This window comes from Triticum dicoccoides, chromosome 3B (assembly GCF_002162155.2).
Source record: "Triticum dicoccoides isolate Atlit2015 ecotype Zavitan chromosome 3B, WEW_v2.0, whole genome shotgun sequence".
Lineage (NCBI taxonomy): Eukaryota > Viridiplantae > Streptophyta > Magnoliopsida > Poales > Poaceae > Triticum > Triticum dicoccoides.
This window is the reverse complement of record NC_041385.1, coordinates 42170956-42195304: the sequence shown is the minus strand read 5'-3', so window position 1 is coordinate 42195304 and position 24349 is coordinate 42170956. Positions and strand designations below refer to the sequence as shown.

General features: G+C 44.6%; 2 pseudogenes; both read right to left on the bottom strand.

Moving 5' to 3' along the window:
• Positions 1-12249: 12249 nt before the first annotated feature.
• On the bottom strand, positions 12250-12873 carry LOC119279219 (annotated as a pseudogene).
• A 1461-nt stretch (positions 12874-14334) lies between these two features.
• Positions 14335-16783, bottom strand: LOC119279218 (annotated as a pseudogene).
• Positions 16784-24349: the final 7566 nt, after the last annotated feature.

Genomic DNA, 24349 nt, shown 5'->3' with positions numbered 1-24349 from the left:
CATAACTCATCTATAAGCTGCAAGATCGGCACGAGGCTGGTGTTGCCAGCCGTCCAGGCGGATGGAAGGGGATGCCTGGCAGGCTAATCTCATGCCTGGCTCATCCATGGCAGGCTCGTATGTAAATTATCAGGAACCCAACCAGACAAGCACCAGGCAGCCTATAGGGAAGCTCCTTGCCAGTCACCCCGCGACATGGAAGCGAACCAAACTAGCCCTAAATCCCCTGGGAGACAAATCAAGTCGGAGGCAGGGCATGTGAGTGGGGAACCGGCGGCTTGATCTCAAGGTGACTAAGAGTAGCAGCTCAAAATAGAAACGGGTCTGTGCATGTGGCATGTCATAGTTGTTGCAAGCATAGACCTGCTGCATGTTGACATAGCATGATGATTTAACTTGTATAAAATGTATGCTAGCATTTCTTCTACACAACATTAATCTGGGTTCCTATTTCTTATCTATTGAAATGAACATGTGGTTCCTCCCATGTGTTCCTTCGTATCCTGAAGTAACTCATACATAGGCTGTAGCGAGCATGGTAGAGTGGTTTCCCTTGGTATATAACCAGGCTCTGTGTTTTACATGTGACTTTGATAGTTGCTTGATGAGTTCCCAATATGACCTTTCTCTGGTGCAAATGTTCCTGGAGAAGGGGAGCACAAGATCATGCCCTTCATTTGGGCACCACAGAGCATTATTGAAAGAATGCTACCTTCTGTCTATCTACAATTAGAATTTCTCATTTTCTTACACAAAGCCTGGTTGTGTGCGATACTACATTTGGAGCGTGGTTGTGTCTGTACTATATTTTTTTACACATACTACTAGTATTTCTGGAACATGTTTCTTGAATTGCAGACTCTCATTTTTGCAAGTAGATTATAGAACTGCGTGCCCAATTGGACCTGGAACACCCAACACTCATTTAGATTTGTTCAAGAAGATTATGTTCAGTTTTAGATTGGTTTTGTGACCTATTATGTGGTCTGTTTTGGCATCTCTTTTTTGAACTAGCTAGCTAGTCAACTGGCTATATGTTAACCTGCTAGGTAGAGTAACTACTTGTCATGCACACTACATGTGAACGGCCAATCATTCTTGCACATATGTTTCTTCCCTGTCATGTATACTGAATTCCTTGCCCTGATTTTATTAATTTTTTCAGAAAATGGAACCAAGGAACCAGGCCTGTGCTCCTCGTTGTCCTCAACCAAAAAGGACGCAGGCCCCCAACCTTGGTTCTTCCGCGACTACTATTCCAACCTTGACGTCTAACTCCCTACAGCCGTCACCAGTGCCGACTCCCAATGTCTGGTCCGCCTCACATCCTTCCTGCTTCAATTCAATTTAGATTATATTAACCTTGTTGGGCAGTTGATGAAATGAAGGTTTATATTAATACTGAAAAACTCTTGTTTTGAACATGTGTTCTTCTCCTTGATTGGACCTATCAACTTTCAAACTTGTTGAAAGTTGATACACTCACCAATGCCAAGTTGCTTCTTTTATAGCGTCCTTCAAAAAAACTGGCCGGCTTACTTCAAAGCATCATGCTCCCTCTGTTCCAGAATATAAAATAAAATAACAACTTCTACAATAACTAATAGATAAAACATGAAACTACTTTAATGATGGATCAAATGATATAAATTTTGTACTATGGATATTAATATGTTTTTTTAAACACTCGGTCAAACATGCACCCGTTTGACTTTTGAAAAAACAAATACACCTTATATAAAGGATGGAGGGAGTAATTCACTTTGTATATGTCATGTCCTGCAATGCGTTATGGAATGTGGCCCTTGATTTAATGTCTTTCTCAGGTATTTTACCCTTGTTGCTAGATGAGTCTCCAGTCATATACTATAGAGACTGGAAGTCTATCAATAAGTTATATGTTTAGAAATCAATTTCGCACAAAATTCAACCAATGTGTGACCTTGAGCAGAGTACAAGTCTTTGCGTGACACCGGCACCTTAGGCCCATTGTACATCCTAACACAAGTGGCAGAGTTTGTTTAGTGAAGCAATTCTGTCTTGTGGTTTTGTTTAATGATGAAACTGGGGTAACCATCCATTGGAATGTTCATTACCTGATACATATCATTCTTTTGACTCAATGGTCATAATTCCTTTAAAGAATAAATTTTGCATAACAACTGCAAATGTCAACAGCTGATGATTGACAAGATTGACAATAAGCCGCTGTAACCTTAAATTACATGATATTCTAGCCTTTTCACTAATTGTGAACTTGAATTCTATTGTGATTTATGAAGATATTTAATATTTTTCTCAGGATTTACTATATTTGCTAGACGATTGTGGAGTCATACTTTGGAGACCGCCGTGTGGTGTGCGTGGAGAACTTCACCAGCGAGTCCATCATTGTAAGGCCTACTTCAACTGCAAAAGGCTCCCAATGGTGAGTGCCCTTCTTCCTCACTTGCCGTGCTCGGTGGTCTGTGTTTGCTTGCAATCTTTTCCGAGAGGAAAAATGTATTTTCTTGCAATCTTTTCTGAGAGGAAAAATGTATTCTTTCCTGAGAGGAAAAATGCATTCTCTTTTCTGAGATGAAAAATGCATTTCAAGGGATGAGGGTGTACCACAGGTTGATCTGTAGTAGGTACTTTTGGCTCTGTTTGGATGTGTTTCTCTCATGTTCCTCTAGCAACAATTGTTGTGTTTGCGGGATTAGGTATATAGAAAGACTAATAATGTGTTTAGTTTCTACACAATCAGTAGGTTAATTCAGACTGTAGCGAAGGCAATGTGACAGACTGTGATCTTGTCCTGTATGCCTGCACATCGCTGTAGCTTTTTGCCACAAGCCTGTGGAATGGAGGAAAAAGAACAATTTGGGAATGAAATGCATTCTATGTTTTACATATCCATAAGCTTCGTAGCTCAGTTTGGTAAAATGATGGGAATTGAAATTTTACTGCCTCCCTTGTAAAAAAAATCTCTGCCTGCACTTTTCACATTTTTCTATCGGTTCTATGCACTTGGTACATGCAGTAGTTTTTCCTTTCTAATTATGGGCATCGAAGTTTGTGCTTTGCTTTTTTTTGGTTCGAACTGTTCATGCCCCGGTTTTGCTTTTGGCTTTTTATGTATGCAGAAGTCATGTTTAACTATAGGTTTCCTGGTTAGCACTGATACTAGGTTTATTTGATTTCATTACTACCTATGATCATGGTTTCATAATAGTCTAGGAAAACACCCAAAAATAATGAAATGCATGTGTCCATAAGATGCTTTGGTTTGAATCTATACTTTTCTGTACGAAATATAAATACTTACTAAGCCTTTTGTCCCAAACAAATTGGGGTAGGTTAGATATGAAACCCTTTCACGAGGACTTCCCAGGAGGTCGCCCATCCTAGTACTACTCTCGCCCAAATGGGTTTCATACCCAAAGGATTGGCTAGTTTTTACGCTGGCTCGCCAGGCCTATCACAACCATTAGATATGAAACCCTTTCACGAGGACTTACCAGGACGTCATCCATCCTAGTACTACTCTCGCTTAAATGGGTTTCATACTGATGGAACTAGCTAGATTTTACATTGGCTCGCCAATCCTATCACAACCCTCCACCTTTACACGGGCTTGGGACCGGCTATGCCTAGAAGACATAGCCGGAGTTCTGTACGAAATATAAGTAATCCAAAATATGAAATTTACTGTGCCTTTTGATGAAATAGCGTCAAACTTGACCTTGTCTTGATGTTTGGATTCCGTTCGAGTCTGTAGGTGTGACCCCTACTTCAACTTCAAAAGGCACCCAACTTTTTGTGCTACTGTTTGATGGCAATCATTTTTGGTATTTGGATAAGAACTTGTATTTGATGCATCTTAGATAAACCCTTAAACATTTGCCTCTGTAGTTCTGATTGCTAGTGCATGCAAGTAGCTAGTTGGCTGCTCTTTTTTCGGGTTCTATGAAAAATGCTCTAGCTAGCTGCGCTTGTGGCATGCTTATTGTGCATTAAGATGACTCTGACTGACCTATGTTGCACCTTTCTGATTCCTTGTTGTTCGTGTTCTAAGAATTAATAGATGGGATGAATTCATAATTGTCAACTACTTAGCTCATGTAGCTGTAATTTATGTTTCTTGCTATGGTGACAGTTATGCTCAGAACATGGTTTGTTACATATGTCGACTATTTTTGGATAGTCGATCATGCTCTTCTCACTCTGCTCGTCAAGTTCATGCCGCTCCCTCTGTTGTAGGAGAACAAACCCCTGGAGGAAGGAGGTGTTCAAGAACCTGAGGTACAGTCGTGACTTGACAAATGGAATGTTGTAAGTAGATGCTTGTCTTGGTCTTTTGCATCTCATTGCTTGTTGCTCCTGGCATTGTGATATGACATGCTTCTCATCAGGTTTACATACCTAGTCTGCTGGCTGAAAGTTAGTTGCCAGGTTATGTAATCTGTCAGCAAGTACACCTTATTGATGAGCATGTAGCATATACATAAGTGCCTTTCCTGCTTATGGTTGCTAAGCTCAAGTCTGCTCATCCAATGTTTTCACCTTGTTTTAGCTCCTGGCCGCTATGTGGTAGCTTTGCGGCCAACCGTTAGGAGACATGGTTTGCACACATGTCATATGTATGTCGATGCTTGTTTCTTGGCGATGCTTTGTTGTTATATGATATGCTGAATTCATGATGTCTTCGTTGATTCTAGAGTAGTTTGCTAACTACCTCCATATTTAAGAATATTTCGCACAGTTTTTTAGGGGAAATCCTCCATTGTTTAAGAATTTACCTCCATCATAATTGACTTGGACGGGGGAGGAGTATGGGAAAGATGAGTACTTTGTAAAAATTATTTAGAAAGATGAGTAGATGGCCTCAGTGGAACTGTTCCTATCTCCAATGTGTTAATCAATATCAAATCCTGGTATGCTATCATTCTTTGTCATGACCATTCAATAAGGACCTAAATTTGTTGTTACAGGTTGAGTTAACTTGATATGCTATGTTGTTATCAATCTCAAATGTTCTACTCTGTCATTCTGTGTCGTGACCATTCAATAAGGACCTGACTTTTTGTTACAGGTTGAGTTAACCTGGTACGCTCAAGGGCTATGTAGAGTGGGTTGTCAAGATGAAGGGCTCGACATTGAGTCCATCGAGTAGTCCGTACACGGTGTGATGACCTGGGCACCAATGGCTGACTCCTAGGCTACAAGTACATTACGTGCGTCCCTGGCCTCTCCTCTTCATGCTCTATAAACTAGCTTTTATGCTATGGCCATTCTGTGCTCTGCTCTAGCCATCGAGCCGATAGATATGTGGTCTGTGGTGGTGGTCAGTGGCCTATGGTGGTGCTTTTGCTTTTACTGCTAACATATTCAGGCTTAGTAATATGCTCTCTTAATGATCATGGGTTTGGTTTGTGGATGGTTAGGCTCTAATTAACTGGAGTCATGGTCATCACCTTTGTGTGTGCTAGAATTTGGAAATTGTTATTGTTACTTAGCTAGGCTTGCTGAACAATCTTAGATGGCTCAACGATTCTATACGCCCCTGTTTTCAGGTTATTTATGTTATGTACAATGAACTGGAGAGAGACATTTTGTGTTGCTATTTGATAACAATCATTTTTGGTGTGTGCGTTAAGACCTTGTATTTGATGCATCTTAGCTGAACACTTTTTGAATAGAGAGAGGGAGGGAGGGGGAGGGATGAGTACTTTATGAAACTTGTTGAGAAATATTGACAGCTATGTCATGTGTAGATGGCCTCAGTTGAACTGTTCGTATAAGTCATTCATGTCTTGCCTGATATATAGGACAAGTTACTTTCTCATTAGGAGAGAAACTACAATAAACTCAACTAGTAGTCCAGGTTGTGAGATTGGGAAGTGGATTGTCATTTAGTAAAAGATATTTGCTTCTGCTATTGTCCTTTCGACGATATATCATATATTCAAATATGGAAGATGCACTGGTACTGATGGATGTTTACCGGACAGGACTTTGGTGTGCAGGTGCTTGTGCAATGTTGTGTCAAAAGCTTGGTTGATGTTGCTATGCTGTTGTCATGCTCTTGTTAGCTTTTCGTGCGACTGAAGAAGGACGAACGGAGGTGCAAGCTCGAGGCCATGATGGTGGATGAATCATCGACTTGCTTTGACAATTGATATGTTGTGTTCGTAGGATGGATACATTATAGTAGGTAGGTAGGTAGTAGCTCTTGGATATCATCCATCCTGGCCATGATGCATTATAGTAGGTAAGTAGATAGTAGCTCCTGGATACCATCCATCTAGCTTGTTGTATCTACTCGCAACAATATATGATATATAATACCATTGTTTTGATGCTTCCCAAATTTTTATTCAACGTGTTATGCTGCCGAAATTTCTGGCTAGAATTCTCCTGACTTGTCGAAAATTAGGCCCTTTTTTGCCATCTTTTCAAACTCCTAGGGGGTTTGCCATAAAAAAATGTGCCCTTTCTCCCATATTCTCAAACTCCAGGGCGTTGTGTTGTCTTTCTGGCACCCCCGGACGAGGGGAGGGTAGGGGGTTGTGTTGTCTTTCTGGCACCCCCGGACAAGGTGAGGGTACCGGCGGAATCGAAGACTATTCAACAAGGGGGGAAAGCGAGTCTAATGCTCGCGTTCATTGAATTTGAACGTCGGCACTAAGTTTGAGTGAGGCGTTTTGGCTCCAGGCTCATCTGCTCCAGACTCATCTGCACCTGCATCTGCTCATTTGTATGTAGGCTGCGATTTGTTTTCCTAGTGATTGATTCAACTATAAAACTGCTCCTCAGTTTTAAATTGCTTTTAGTTCTTTCTTTTTGTTCAGAAGAGTTTATGAATGCGAATGTGGTGCTGCTCCTCTGCTTTCTCTTATGCTCTATACCCACGGCCATTGAGTTGTGATAACCGCCTGGCTGCTAAATTCTGGGCTATATTGCATTAGATGACCAATATATTCTAGCCCCGTATTTTTGGTGTAACTTGCTTCAATTGGACGTTAGATCTTTTTTTACATCCAGAATGATGGCAGTACCAGCATGCAACACTAGTTTCTTGTTGTTTCTACTTGGATTTATCTCTAACGTAATTTTAGTAATATACCCAAACTAACACTGTCTAACTATTGCTTTTGGTCTAGCTCATTCCTCACTTAATGGACACCTGGTGGTGATTGCACATACATATTTTCGGTTTGACCGAAGTGTAACTCTAGTGATAATAACTGGCAACATAAACAGTGACATACTCTGGCATGGTCTACATATTGAGCATTCAATAAGCCGAACCAAATCATAAAATAAAATAGTATTCAAATTAGCACGCATTCAATTATAAGCAAAAGTGCATCATCTCTTGTGTCTGTACATCGTCGAATATTATCACTAATACTCCTCGAATACTATCATACATATAGCATCACTAATACAGCTAGAACCGTAGTGCCCGACAGGTATCGTCGCGGGCGGTGGACACCCAAAGATAAGGAATCATCACAGGATCATAGCTCCAGTGAGATCTCTGAAGAACCTGTCAGGTATTGTCGAACCTGCCCTCCAACGCAACCATGTAGCGACGGACGTGCTTGTCCTCCTCGCTGACACGGTGACGTACCACCTCCGCGGTGTCCGGAAGCCTCGGCACCATCACTGGCCCACGCGACCGCCACCAAACAAGGATCGGGTCAACAACGGGCTGGCTCCTCACCAACCTACGCCCCCCGGAAGGTAGCACCTCGCAATACCAGCCCGACGGAGCCCAGTCCCAGACATGGCCCCTCTGATCAAGCAGGCCTCCACCATCGAGTTGACGACGACGAGGATGCTGGATAGGCATCGTCGACGTCGGTGCGGGATTAATTGCTTGAACTAAAAAATAAACTAGTTCTATTAATTTTCTTGCTAAAAATAAACTACTTCTATATATAGTAATATAAAGTAGTTTTATTAAATCAACTAGTTCAACTACTAAGCACTTACTATAAATAAATAAAGTAGTACTTACTAAAAATAAACTACTTCTATAGTAAAATAAAGTAGTTTTATTAAATCAACTAGTTCAACTATATATTAAGCACTTACTATAAATAAAATAAAGTAGTACTTACTAAAAATAAATTGGTTTAACTAGTTCTATTATTTTTCTAACTAATTATATTAAACACTTTCTCTTCTCAGTTTCCTTTTTCCTCTCCTGCTTTTACTTCTAAATATGAACATATACATAAATGACTTTGATCATACACAATTTTCCTATGCATACACAATACGAACATATACATAAATTGACAAAGAAAATTCAATGAACAAAAAAATCATTAAAATTCCATGAACAAAATTACAACATAAAAAATCATAAAAATTCTATGAACAGAAAAAATCATAAAATTTTGACATATTCGATCTTTGCATATATATGAACATACAAACATGCATATTCAACTATAATATCACCAAAAAAAATCTATGAATAGAAAAAAATCTAACACAATATGAACAAATTACACAATATGAAAAAAAATCTAACAAAAAAATATATGAACAAAATCAAACTCAATTAACTACACATCTAAATTACTACACATCTAAATTAATTATACATCTAATTAAATTAGCAAAAATTCATATAAGCTCACGGGGATGGCGACGGTGTGAGGGGCGCGGCGAGGGCGATGACCTATCTTCTTAAGGCCAGAAATGAAGTCAACACAAAACCCAATGACATCCTTTGTTTGATGGCCCATGGAGATGCTTCCTTCTGGCCTAGCGCGGTACCGGAGAACGGAGTCTTGGTCATTTTGCCCATGAGGCATGGTTCGCATGTGTCAAATGATTCATAATCGAGAGACTCTAAAAGTCCATCAGCATGGAGCTTCTTCATGCGCTTGACACCAATGTGACCAAGGCGGTAGTGCCACAAGTATGTGGGACTATCGTTATCAACTTTACATCTTTTGGTATTCACACTATGAATATGTGTAACATCACGTTTGAGATTCATTAAGAATAAACCATTGACCATCGGGGCATGACCATAAAACATATCTCTCATATAAATAGAACAACCATTATTCTCGGATTTAAATGAGTAGCCATCTCGTATTAAACGAGATCCAGATACAATGTTCATGCTCAAAGCTGGCACTAAATAACAATTATTGAGGTTTAAAACTAATCCCGTAGGTAAATGTAGAGGTAGCGTGCCGACGGCGATCACATCGACCTTGGAACCATTCCCGACGTGCATCGTCACCTCGTCCTTCGCCAGTCTCCACTTATTCCGCAGCTCCTGCTTTGAGTTACAAATATGAGCAACCACACCGGTATAGAATACCCAGGAGCTACTACGAGTGCTCGTAAGGTACACATCAATAACATGTATATCACATATACCTTTGGTGTTGCCGGCCTTCTTGTCCGCTAAGTACTAGGGACAGTTTCGCTTCCAGTGACCACTTCCCTTGCAATAAAAGCACTCAGTCTCAGGCTTGGGTCCATTCCTTGGCTTCTTCCCGGTAACTGGCTTACCGGGCACGGCAACTCCCTTGCCGTCCTTCTTGAAGTTCTTCTTACCCTTGCCTTTCTTAAACTTAGTGGTTTTATTCACCATCAACACTTGATGTTCCTTTGATCTCGCTGATTTCAGCATTGAATATACCTCAGGAATGGTCTTTTCCATCCCCTGCATATTGAAGTTCATCACAAAGCTCTTGTAGCTCGGTGGAAGCGACTGAAGGATTCTGTCAATAGCCGCGTCATCCGGGAGATTAACTCCCAGCTGAGTCAAGCGGTTGTGCAACCCAGACATTCTGAGTATGTGCTCACTGACAGAACTATTTTCCTCCATCTTACAACTGAAGGACTTGTCGGAGACTTCATAATACTCGACCCGGGCATGAGCTTGGAAAATCATTTTCAGCTCTTCGAACATCTCATATGCTCCGTGTTGCTCAAAACGCTTTTGAAGCCCCGGTTCTAAGCTGTAAAGCATGCCGCACTGAACGAGGGAGTAATCATCAGCACGAGACTGCCAAGCGTTCATAACGTCTTGGTTCTCTGGGATGGGTGCTTCACCTAGCGGTGCTTCTAGGACATAATCTTTCTTGACAGATATGAGGATGGTCCTCAGGTTCCGGACCCAGTCCGTATAGTTGCTGCCATCATCTTTCAGCTTGGTTTTCTATAGGAACGCGTTGAAGTTGAGGGTAATGTGGGCCATTTGATCTACAAGGCATATTGTAAAGATTTTAGACTAAGTTAATGATAATTAAGTTCATCTAATCAAATTATTCAATGAACTCCCACTCAGACAGACATCCCTCTAGTCATCTAAGTGAAACATGATCCAAGTCAACTAGACCGTGTCCGATCATCACGTGAGACGGACTAGTCGACATCGGTGAACATCTCCATGTTGATCGTATCTTCTATACGACTCATGCTCGACCTTTCGGTCCTCCGTGTTCCGAGGCCATGTCTGTACATGCTAGGCTTGTTGAATTTTATAGCTAATTCTTTTGTGATTAGCCTGTAAATTACTTTTATACAGTATATAGAAGATGCCATAGCTTGGTTGACAGCTATATAAAATAGCACAAATTGTTTTTTTCTTTATTTTCAGGTCTAGGCCCACCTGTTGGATATTATAGGATGATTTTGGCTCTCAGCCCATACACCTGCTTCGACTGAACCTTAGGGACAACAGGCAGGTAGACAGACCAGAGAAACAACACTATCACCTCGTCATCCTTCGGCCCAGACCGTTACCACCAGAACTAGACAAGCATCCGAAGGCTAGCAGAGGAGGAACAAGCACCAAATCCCCGCTCTCAAATACTTCACTGGATGACAGATGACCTAAACGTCCTCCCTAGCCCTCCTAACATTCCAAGCACTGCAATCACATATTGCCAACTTCCCGATGCCTCCTACTCGTAACATAGTGTGGCCATTAGAAAAAAGTATGACATCTATATGCTCGCAGCAATGTTGACTACGATTTCTCTAGCAAAGGTTTAGAACTGATCTAGATTTCACCGCAGAGGTATACATTTTGGGTTGTGGGTGGTGTGTTAGTGAGTGTGCGTGTGACGACTGGGGAGGTTCGTGAATAATGGAGAAGGAGCGAGACAAAGGGTGGGTTTTAATTGTAGTAGAGATGACAAAAGTCACTTGCGTATGTTGATCGATCCTGCCATGCCCCAAGTGATTGAACTCACCCATGTTATAAAGTGACTACCACCATCAATATGTAGACCGGCCCGGAGTACGTCGTTACTTAGGTGCCAGTTATTTCCAGTACAGCTATGTCATTACTTGTGTGTAGCCACTATTAATTTCCCCCTTGATCAAACAAAAAAGTATGAATATACAACCACCACCACGTGTCCATGGAGCGAGGAAATCAGCCCATAACTCATCTATAAGCTGCAAGATCGGCACGAGGCTGGTGTTGCCAGCCGTCCAGGCGGATGGAAGGGGATGCCTGGCAGGCTAATCTCATGCCTGGCTCATCCATGGCAGGCTCGTATGTAAATTATCAGGAACCCAACCAGACAAGCACCAGGCAGCCTATAGGGAAGCTCCTTGCCAGGCACCCCGCGACGTGGAAGCGAACCAAACTAGCCCTAAATCCCCTGGGAGACAAATCAAGTCGGAGGCAGGGCATGTGAGTGGGGAACCGGCGGCTTGATCTCAAGGTGACAAAGAGTAGCAGCTCAAAATAGAAACGGGTCATCATACAAAAGACGCGGATCCATGATCCAAAGGGATGTTCGGATATCTACTTCCGAACGACCAGTAATTTCTTCTTTAAAAAAATTAGTATCGACACACACTCATGTTGACACACGCATAGTCACCCAAATGAATGCACACATGCACAACTCTGAGGAAGCAGATCTTGAGATTAACGAAGTCGCTGGAAACACTTTCGTAGTAGACGGGCACGCTATACCACTAAATGGATATCGCCAGAAAGTATGGAATAAATTCAAAAAATGCGAGTCAAGTCTAGAACTTGAATACGAGTGGGCAGATACCATGAAAGGAATTTAGCCATCTAAGTTATAAGTTATGCTCAGTTTGCAACGCCGCGTATTTCTGATTGGTTTTGGTTTATGCGTGCAACATTTAAGAAATTAACCATTCACATGTTATAATATCATCGATCCATGCAAATATTGTGAGGAAAAAAATGTAAATTCATGTATACATAGACTCATTCAGGCAACCACCAAGAAGAGATCACATCATCTGCACATAGAGGTGGAAGTAAGCCCACACGGTGCTGGAGACACAGCCGAAGAAGAAGCCTCGTGTGAACTGTGATCACCCTTCGGTGGTCTGCAGCTTGTCAGCCTCCTTTTTGCGGCCAGTGAGCGTGAGCGCTCCCTGATTGAACGATGTGATGCCGTACATGGTGAGGTAGACGCTGAGGATGGAGCCGAAATCGATGGCGCCACGGGCGTCTTATGGAGCGAGCCGGTGAGAGCGAAGGGGACGACGAGGAGGTAGCCGTGGGCGAGGCTGACCTCGATGCCACGGTCGAGCGGGTTGACGACATTGTGGTACGTGGGGAGGTTGGAGAGGTACCATGCGACTAGTGGGATGGAAGTGATGGGGGAGGGGGTTCTCCAGGCTTCCGATGAATTGGTTGCCGTTGATGGGATGGACCACCTGGTACGTCCACCTGGGTATGTCACCCGGTACTCTCACATGCTCTTCTTCTGCGTATGGATCGATGCAGGCTATGAAGGCGAAAAGGGAGAAGCTCACATCCGACTTAGCGGTTAGTACTTTCCCATATCCACGCCTATGCATATTAACCGGTTGACCAACGTGGAACAATGCTGACGTGTCGACCCTCATCCTCTGTAGGGGTTACGGGAAATGTGCACGATGATGATGCGTGGCAGCCCTCCTCATTCTCCTACTCCTCCTCCAGGATTATCGTGATGTGTTGACCCTCGTACCCCTCCTATGTAGTGAACTTGCGAACAGGTTGTTTCTTATGTTTTGTGTTCGTTGATGGATTATGTAGTAAATTGTGAACTATGTTTTGAACTTGTTGTGACCTATGTTGTGAACTTGTTGATATATAAGAATTTAATTCATATGTGATGTCACTTTGAGCTATAACGATGTGATAATGTGTTGTGTGATATATGTGACATGAAATTGTGTCAAACAACATATATCTGTTGTGTTCTCAATTGCAGGGACTTAGGATACAACAGATAGTACTACTCTATCTTGTTACCTGTTGCCAACTTCTGCTCTCGGTGAAGTCAGCCTTGATCAAGTGCAGAGCTCTACACTGAAACGGCCAGCTTTTTCGTGAGAACGCAAATACTCGGAACACGTGGCATGACCTGACTACACTGAAACTGCGAGCTTTTTCCTGAGAACTATGCCGAGCTGTGTAGACAGGGAGCTCAGCAAACATTTATACCATGGGAGAAAAAGGATTTACTTAAATACTTTGCGAAGTGCTTGGCCGCGGGAGCTCGGCATACATTTACTGTGAGGGAAAAAGAATTTTCTAACTATTTTTCCTAGTACATGACGGCGAATCTCGGCTTAGATGGACTGTACGTGATGGAGCCGTCAAGCGCAAACGGCCGTACCACCTGACACTTGTTTGCCGGGTGCCATAGCAGAGGATCCCGGCATAGACCATATAAACCGAGTGTTTCTTGTTTGCCGAGCCCTCCATAGCAGCCCCTTGGCAACCGAGAGCCACACTCAGCTTACGTGTCTTTTACCGTGATCCTATATCCGAGTACTTGACAAAGAGCAAAGAACTCGGTAAGGACGATTTGTTCAGTAGTGTACTATTTGAATCTTTGGTATACGTATTCTCTCCGTCTGAAAATACTTATCATCAAAATCTAGGCGTATTTGAGTTCTAGATACATCCCTTTTTATCTATTTTGATGACAAGTACTCACTCTGTACCGAAATAGTTGTTGTTGGACTAGTTGAAATTTAGCTACTCCAGCGACAACTATTTTGATACAGAGGGAGTATTTTGAAACGGAGGGAGTAGTACGTAGTATCATCCATGCAAAGATTCTGAGGAATATGTAAATTCATTTATACATAGACTCGTTCAAGCAACCACTGAGAAGAGATCACATCATCTAGGTTATAAGTTATGTTTCTTATGGGGTTTCGTTTATGCACGCATTATTTAAGAAATTAACAATTCGCATGTTATAATATCGTAGTATCATCGGTCCATACAAAGATTGTGAGGAACATGTAAATTCATTTATACATAGACTCTTTCAAGCAACCCACCAAGAGGAGATCACATCATCTGCACCCATCGTACATGCATGCCAATAATAATCTATTTGAAGAAGTATGGGAGGTCTAGCACGTAGAGGAGGAAGTAGGCCCAGATGGCGCCGGAGACACCGCCGAAGAAGAAGCCTCCGGTGAACTGCGACCACCCTTCAGCGGTCTGCAGCTTGTCGGCCTCCTCTTGCGGCCAGTGAGCATGAGCGCGGGCACGGTGGAGGGCACGCCCTCGTTGAAGGAGGCGACGCCGTACATGATGAGGCAGACGCTGAGGATGGAGACTCAGGGTGGACACGGTCCGGGCCGGTCCGGTCCCTGACCGAGCCGCCGTTTTGACCGGCCGCCGGCAGACCGGACCGGACCGGACCGACCAGCTGGGCGGTCCTGATTTCAGGGCTCGGACCGACAGCGCTCCAGCCCGGGCTGGACCGAAAGGACCGGCCGTGGTCAGCGTAGATGAGGGCACAACGCGCAACAGGGCTTGCCGGAGAGCGCAGGAGGAGGTGTAGGGCGCTCCATGGTCGAGATCGACGCTGGTGCACACATGGAAGAGACAGGACGCGGCGGCGCCAGCCGGGGTGCCATTGTTAGCCATGAGCCTGCGCGTGTTTGCTCCTTAGCAGTTTTTCTGTCGCATGCAAGTATTGTTGGGCGTGCATTAGCCCACGATTTTGTGTGTGCGGGCCTTGCCTTGATTAAGGGATCAAATCTGACGTGAAGTTAGTCGTGGGATGACGCCCTGATTATAGGATCGAGCCTGTTTCTGTCGTTCTTTTTCTTTTCAGTAGTGATGTATTTCTAAGAATGATTTTTACGAACTTATGTACTAATTGAATTGGATTGCTACTGTTACCTAAAATCGTGGGGCAGTTATTACAATCCAAACAAAGGTAGCACGTATAGATTTGGTAAGCAAGTCACGTAGGAATAGGGCGTTCCTTCTGTTTTCTGTTCAGACTTGATAAAAGGAAACGGAAGCATGGGATGGGCGCATGATTATCGGATTCTCTCGTTAGTGGGCATGTACAATGGTTGATAAGATAGTCTTATCTTAAGTCTTGCATGTATATTAGAGATGACAAAAAGAGATGTCTACAATGGATCATCTCTTAGCCTTATCTTCAATAACTAGTTATTCCTAAAAACATGGTGAGACATATTGTGCTAAGAGATCATCTCTTGCCTTCTCTTAATTAAGAGAAGACAAACCTTCTCTTATGATTTCTCTTTCCTCCACCTCATCATTTATCCTACGTGGCATTACTAAGATAGAACCATTGTACATGCCCTAAAAGGAAACGGCAGCGAAGGACTAGTCAGGAATGGAGCCTCGATCGACAGCCAAGCTCGAACTGGAGGTGCAGGGGGGGTGGCGCGCTCTCATCTCTCCTTCATGGGTGCTTGGAGTAAGCCTTTACCCGGTGTCATGGATCCCTTCATTGCCGAAGTTTTGGCCATGCGAGAAGGTGTCATATTTGCACAGTTGAGGGGCTACTCGCATGTGGTAATGGAGTCTGATTGCCTAGAGGTCGTGAATCTCTGGAACTCGCATTACAACCCCAGGTCGGTTGTGACGCCTATCTTCGATGAAATTACGGGAAGAGCCATGGAGTTTGCATCTTTTTTGGTTCGGCACGTCAATAGGGAAGCCAATGTTGGAGCTGACCTATGTGCTAAACATGCCACTACTTTATCGGTTTCAGGTTGTTGGTTGGAGTCTGCTCCATCCTTTATAGCTGCAAGCCTTATGGCTGATTGTAACACAATTTCTATCATGCAATAAAGATCCCTATTTCCAGTCAAAAAAAAAATGGCGCCGCGATTATCGGATCAAACGCCGACACTCTCGTTCTTTCTATTCTCTGTTTGACTGAATACAAGGAAAAAAGAAAAGGCAACGCATGATCTGGGTCTTCTTCTACCTCTTGCCCCTGTGCCTGTGTCAATAGCGTGAGTGAGTACTTGGTTCCCATCAAAAGCACTGGGTGGGACACGTCCAGGGCGTCGCCGGTGGCCGCGATGAAGAAGAACGGCGTGCACCTTCGGTCCGCTCGGTCGGACCAGGCAAAGACCGGACCGGACTGAGAAAATTTCGGGCCGAAATTCAGTAACCGAACCGAACAAATTCTTCAGCGGGCCAGGACCGGACGGTCCGGTCCAGAACGGGCCACGAGCGAGCCTGAATTGAGACGAGGCCGATGGCGCCGAGGGTGCCTGCCTGGCCGTGAATTGGCGTGTTGCAGAGCGGGCCGGTGAGGGCGAAGGATCCGACGAGGAGGTAGCCATGGGCGAGGCCGACCTCGATGCCGCGGAGGAGCGGGCTGATGGCGGTGCGGTGGGCGGGGAGGTTGAAGAGGTACCATGCGACGAGGGGGCTGGAGGTGACGGGCGTCTTCACCAGAGGCTGCCGATGAATGCATGGGTCTTCGCCGTTGATGGACTGGACCACCTGGTACGTCCCCTGATGTTGCATGAGAGTGAGAGGGGACGAGAAGAGAGTTAGAACTGTTGAATATATTTTGTACGTGTATATCGTGTCTTGTGCCCACCTCTTAGGCGTTGTTTGGATAAGGGGAACATAGAGATCGGGATTTCCATAAGCCAGATAAACGGCCTAACCGTACAAAATCTTGTTTGGCTCCTCCAACCAACCCATGCATATAGGAAACTCGTTTCACAAAAGCCCAGAATTCCAGGTTTATGGAAAAACGAGTATTAGTCGTTTTTCCACAAACGCGATTAACAAATACAGATCGCAACTGCCTATCTCCGCCTCCGCCTTTTCCTGAACAACCGCATTGGCGCCAAGTTTTCTTTCTGCGACTCACCTCCCGCCTTTTTCCATTGCCTATATAACAGGATTTTGTTGGCCGCATGGGGCGTTCTACACACAGATCGCACAGGCTGGCTGCGATCCGCGGCCACAGGCACCGGATGGAATACATCGCCTTTGGATCTGAACTTGGCCATCTTCAATAGGACTGCACACCTCCATCGAGCTCTTGTTATCATCATCTTCCCGTCTTCAATCAGGATTCGTGGCTTCACCCATCCTACACGGTAAGATAAGTAGAGTTACTAAATTCTGCAGTACGAATTGTTTTTGTAATACGTTCATGCTACTGTTCATTGAATTAATTCTATTGGTAGCGAACCCTATTTTCCATACAACCCCTGATAATTTTATTTAGGCAATTCCTATATTATACAAGATCCAACAACCTAGTAATTCCTAAATATGAATGTATGGCACATACGAGAATCAGGGTGCTCTATAAATGCACCATACATATTAAAATAATCCAACACCGAACCACAATAATATTGTCAATCAGTATATATATCCAAGTGCAGTAGTTAGTTTTTCATGAGAAGAATACAGTTTAAATCACAGTATAAGGATAATTTTGCATAAGTATCAATCATACCTATCCATATTATATAGTGTATGGTAAGAGCTACGAAGTAAGCAAATGAAGATCAGAATACGTTATGATGTCCAATGTGAAGTTGACGGCAAAAAGTGGGGCAACTGAGCCCAGCTTTATAGTAACTGAGATCTTGGCTGCAACCCAGCAAAGTAACTGGTCAGGGAACATCCCATTAGGCGAACATGCGACAAAAATTGAAGTGTCCAGTCACACTTTGAACAAAAGATTAGTTCACTTCTAGACTCCCATTTGTGTACAACGACCACATGATTACCCATCAAAAGATCGAAATATTAGTGGCATGCTCATTTTCTTCCACTTCATAGATTTATCGTAATGAACCAAACGACTCATCTTGCATTATTTCTGCTTGTATCTCCCTGTAGAAAAATATGGATGATGAGAAGGACAAAATAATTAGGAAGGAGAAGACAGATAAAGCTAAGCGCCATGTATGGAAATCTTCAGAGGACAAAATACTACTCAATATATTGAAAGATCAAAGTCTACAGGGAGGGAAAGAAGGAACAGGTTACACAAAGAAAGCATGGCGAGATATCTTAGGACAATTCAACAATTCAAGGGTAGAGAAACTTGAATTACAACAATTGAAAAATCGTCATAAGTACTACAGGAGTTGCTACAGTACCATGGACAGACTTCTAAAACTCACGGGATTTGGTTGGGACGACGATGATAAAATGATAAAAGCTTCAGAAGAAATTTGGGAAGAACTAGTTAAGGTAAGGATTTGCGAGTAGAATCCATATGAAGTTCTCATATCATAGTATTAACCAAAAACTAAATAACTTGCAGAAGGATAAGTCACTACAGGAATATCGAGATAAAGTGTGGCCTAGCTGGGTAGATCTTCCAGCCATATGTGCTATTTCAACAACATCTGGAGCTGGTGCCGTATCTAGCAAAGGAAAAGATGCTGCATGTACAAGCAAATCTTCACAGACTGATCTCAATATGGATGTTGAAGTTCATGAGATTGATTCTGATGAAAGCAATGCTTCCCCTGGTGTCTTCATCAAGAAGTCAACTACCATTGAGCAAGAAAAAAAGAAGTCCACTGGAAGTGGATCAAAAGAAACTGGAAGAGGGCAAAAACGGACAGCCGACAATGCCATATCAGCAATTGACCGCCTTGCAGATGCATCACTTAGCATTGCTGAAGCGAAGAAAACAGTAGCACAACAAAATGAAGCTTACTCGGTTAAATCGTGTATGGCAATATTAAATAGTATCAGTAATCTAGATCCCAAAGAGAAACTAAAAGCGGTCAAGGCATTTACAGGTGGTGATAAACGGGTCATATTCATTGAGATGGATGATGAGACACGGAAGCTTTGGATTCTTGATCCTTAGAATTTTTTTAATACACCATTGAGCATAGTATTTTATTTCAGTTTTTGTCGTACATTCCGAAAACAGTTTCCATTATGTTTTATCAGCTTGTGTGAAATAATGAACATTCTTTTCAATTTTATATTGTTCATTTGATGGTTCAACACTGATATATTTTAAACAAATATCCTAAGATGATATCAATAGGGTATATTGTGCAGGGAACTATGAACAGCTTGGATGTGCCAGATGATGAACTTTCTGACTCTGAGCAAGTGCTTATTAACAACATTTCTGCAGTGTCCTTATTTCTTGATGTGTTGTTTACAAGGTTATTCAAAACAACTCGTAACACCTCTATATTAACTGGTGCTCAGAAAACAATAGAGTTGTTAGAGGGACATCCAGTTAGATTTTATGAACTAATTCGTCTTGAGAAGCACACATTCTACTTGTTGCGGGATGCTTTGTGCGAGAGAAAGTTACTTAAGGATACAAATCGAATGACAGTGGACGAACAACTACTCATGTTTTTACATACAATTGGTCACAATGTTAGAAACCGTGTCATGCAAGATAGATATCAGCATTCTGCCGAACCAATCAGCCGACACTTCAACAAAGTTTTAGACGCCATAAACGGTTTGCGTGATGTTTGCATAACAATCCAAGCAATCGAGTCCCATCCAAAATATTGGGTGACGCAAGGTTCTAACCATATTTCAAGGTATAATTTCTATTCAAAGAAGATACTCCTTTTACATATGATTTTCATAAGTACAATGTCCACAACATGTGAACATCCTTATTTGAATAACAAAAAAATCCCACTAGAACTGCCTAGGAGCAATTGACGGGACACACATTGAAGCAAAAATCAGGCTTGATAAGCAAACTCCTTACAGAAATAGACATGGTTATCCGTCTCAAAATGTAATGGCAGCAGTGTCATTTGACATGACATTCTCTTATGTCGCTGCTGGATGGGAGGGTTCTGCATCAGATCAAGCTGTTCTAAGATGGGCTGTTACTAGTTGGGGTTTGGTTGTTCCTGAAGGTAAAATTATAAATATATTAATTATTTGTGTATCTATAATATAAATAAAAATTCTGACAATGCTATTAAACCTCATGTGCAGGCAAATTTTATCTTCGGTGCTTGCTTCGGTGTTGCTCCTACTCGTGCTGCACGCCACCGTTGCTGCTGCCTCCGATGCTGATCACCGCCGCTGCTGCTTCCTATGATGGTGCATGCCTCCGGCTGGGAAAAGAGAAAGGAGGGAGAAAGCAGAAGGGGGAGGCGCCGTCGGGATGGCGGGATGCACGGGTAGGAGGTGGAAGCGCATGGAAGGTGTAGTCGTGCGGATTGCCATGGCATCCTGCTCTGTGAAGACGGCCGGCGCGTGCGGGGACATCTCCTACGCCGTGACGCGCCTTGCTGGCCGGTGTGCCTCCCCTGTCGCTGCGCGCGAGGAAGGAGATGCCCTCTGTGGGGGAGGGGGAGGGGCTTGATTGCTTTTTGTTTTAAGATCCAGGGAGGTATATGTCAATTTGTTGCCAAATCAGCTCCTTACATTCCGGCCCCACCTGTCAGAAAGTGGTTAAACGGGCTAAATCACCTGATCAGTGCTTTTTGCAAAAGGTTTACAGAATGCGCGGTGATTTTTGCAAATGATTAGCGGCTTGGTGGTTTTCCGCATATGAAGCCTCAAATGTGGTGGTTTTTTGCAATTCACTCTGTTATAAAGTGACTATCCCGCAAAAAAAGGAAGTGACTATGGTCAATATATAGACTGGACAGTGGCCTTCATATCTGCAGGATTTATGGCGGCTTCAGATAGTTCTCACGACCCCGACCCCTCTCCCCTCCACCAGCCGCCAATGGCGGTGGTGACCCCGACCCCTCTCCCCTCCACCAGCCGCCAATGGCGGTGGTGACCCCGACCCCTCTCCCCTCCACCAGCCGCAAATGGCGGCGGCAAACCCGACCCCTCTCCCCTCCACCAGCCGCAAATGGCAATGGCAACCTCGACCCAGCCGGCCACGCTATCAACACCATGTGTGATCCCTCTTTCCCGGCCGCAGACCCCAGCTAGTAGGCTTAGGGTGGAGAATGGAGGACGGAGGTGTGACGCCCCTGATTCAATCGTACACTAATCATACACGCAAACGTGTACGATCAAGATCAGGGACTCACGGGAAGATATCACAACACAACTCTACAAATAAAATAAGTCATACAAGCATCATAATACAAGCCAGGGGCCTCGAGGGCTCGAATACAAGTGCTCGATCATAGACGAGTCAGCGGAAGCAACAATATCTGAGTACAGACATAAGTTAAACAAGTCTGCCTTAAGAAGGCTAGCACAAACTGGGATACAGATCGAAAGAGGCGCAGGCCTCCTGCCTGGGATCCTCCTAAGCTACTCATGGTCGTCGTCAGCAGCCTGCACGTAGTAGTAGGCACCTCCAGTGTAGTAGGAAACATCGTCGACGGTGGCGTCTGGCTCCAGGGCTCCAGCATCTGGTTGCGACAACCAGGTAGAAGGAAAAGGGGAAAAGAGGGAGAAAAGCAACCGTGAGTACTCATCCAAAATACTCGCAAGCAAGGAGCTACACTACATATGCATGGGTATATGTGTAAAGGGCCATATCGGTGGACTAAACTGCAGAATGCCAGAATAAAAGGGGGATAGCTAATCCTGTCAAAGACTACGCTTCTGGCAGCCTCCTTCTTGCAGCATGTAGAAGAGAGTAGATTGAAGTCCTCCAAGTAGCATCTCCAAGTAGCATCTCCAGGTAGCATCACCAGTCGCATCGCATAGCATAATCCTAACCGGCGATCCTCTCCTCGTCGCCCTGTAGAAAAGCGATCACCGGGTTGTCTGTGGAACTTGGAAGGGTGTGTTTTATTAAGTATCCGGTTCTAGTTTTCATAAGGTTAAGGTACAACTCCAAGTCGTCCTGTTACCGAAGATCACGGCTATTCGAATAGATTAACTTCCCTGCAGGGGTGCACCAACTTACCCAGCACGCTTGATCCCATTTGGCCGGACACACTTTCCTGGGTCATGCCCGGCCGCGGAAGATCAACACGTCGCAACCCCACCTAGGCTCAACGGAGAGGCCAGCACGCCGGTCTAAACCTAAGCGCGCAGGGGTCTGGGCCCATCGCCCTGAGCACACCTGCACGTTGCGTACGTGGCCGGTGAGCAGACCTAGCAACCTCCATTACAAAGAAAGTTGCGTTAACGCAGTCCAACCCGGCGCGCGCCGCTCAGTCGCTGACGTCACGAAGTGCTTCGGCTGATACCACGACGTCGGGATACCCATAACTACTCCCGCGTAGATGGTTAGTGTGTATAGGCTCGTAGCCAACTCAGATCAAATACCAAGATCTTGTTAAGCGTGTTAAATATCTGCGAACGCCGAACAGGGCCAGGCCCACCTGTCTCCTAGGTGGTCTCAACCTGCCCTGTCGCTCCGCCACAAAGTAACAGTCGGGGGCCGTCGGGAACCCAGGCCCACCTCTACCAGGATGGAGCCACCTGCCCCTTCATCCCCCATCTCCGAACAGTATCACAGGTAATGTAACTGTGTAAAGTATATCGTATATGCCCGTGATCACCTCCCGAAGTGATCACGGCCCAGTAGTATAGCATGGCAGACGGACAAGAGTGTAGGGCCACTGATGGAACACTAGCATCCTATACTAAGCAGTAGGATAGCAGGTAATGGTAACAACAGTAGTAGCAAGGACAGGCTATGCATCATGATAGGAATAACGGAAAGCAGTAACATGCTACACTACTCTAATGCAAGCAGTATAGAGAAGAATAGGCGATATCTGGTGATCAAAGGGGGGGCTTGCCTGGTTGCTCTGGCAAGAGAGAGAGGGGTCGTCGGTGATGTAGTCGACCACAGGGGCATCAGCATCGTCACGGGGTCTACCGGAGAGAAGAGGGGGGAGAAACAGTAAATACATAGCAAGCAAGTGCATAACAGGACAACAAGCAGAGCTAGATGTGTTCTAACGCGGTAGTAGGTGATACCGACGAAGGGGGAAAGCATCCGGGAAAGTATTCCCCGTGTTTCGTGTTTTCGGACAGATGAACCGGAGGGGGAAAGTTGCGTGTTTGATATGTTAGGGGTGTGTGGTGGATGAACAGGCTGCGTATCCGGAATCGTCTCATCGTTCTAAGCAACTTTCATGTTGAAAATATTTTAATCCAAGTTACGAATTAAAAGATATGATTTTCTAAAGATTTTATTAATTTCTAGAATTTAATTAATTATTTAATTAATTCGAAAAATGGATTTATGACGTCAGCATGATGTCATGCTGACGTCAGCAGTCAACAGAGTTGACTTGGTAAACCTGACATGTGGGTCCAGTGGGACCCACCTGTCATTCTCTGTTTAGGTTAATTACAGATTAGTTAATTCAATTACTATTTAATTAACCTAACTAGTTAATTAAATTAATTAAACCGGATTAATTAACTTAATTAATTCATTAGATAATTAATTAATTAATAATTAATTTTATTAAATCATTTTTTTATTTATTATTTTTATTTTTAATTCCTCTTTTTTTATAAAACGTTATGGGCATGGGGCCCATCTGTCATGGGCCCCAGGGGCCTTAGCGGGTGCGGGCGGCGGGCACTGCCCGAGCGGGTGCGGGCGGGCGCCCGTCTGGTGGCCTCGCCCGTGGACAACGGGAGTAGGCACGGGATCAACCAGCGGCCACCGCTGGGGCTCCGGCGCGGCGGAGGGAGCCGCGGGCGGGGGGGCCGCGGCCAAGTTCAGAGGACGGGAGGCGCACTTGCGGGGGAACAGGGGGCGACGGAGGCGAGGGAGCAGGGACGGAGCTGTGCGGGCGCCAGGGGCGCCGATGCGGGATGGGCGCGTGCGGGGCACGACCCTAGTGGGCGCGCGCGGGGCGCCGGTGCGTGAGCGCGTGCACGCGAGGGAGAGAGGAGGAGAGGGCCTCACAGGGGGAGTAGGGTCTGGGGCAGCGGGGCTTGGGGCGGAGGACGGAGACGACGGCGTCGGGGAGGCAGTCCGACGAGGTAGTCCTGTTCGGCGGCGAAGATTGATCCGGGCGGCGTCGGGGGAGGTTGCCGGCGGGGACGACGAGCATCGACGAGGCCTGGGGAGGCTGGCGGGGATGAGGCGAGGCGACGAGGCGGCGCAGGTGGCACCAACGACGGCAGGGCGGCGGGGCGGCTCCGGCGGGGGTTCCGGGC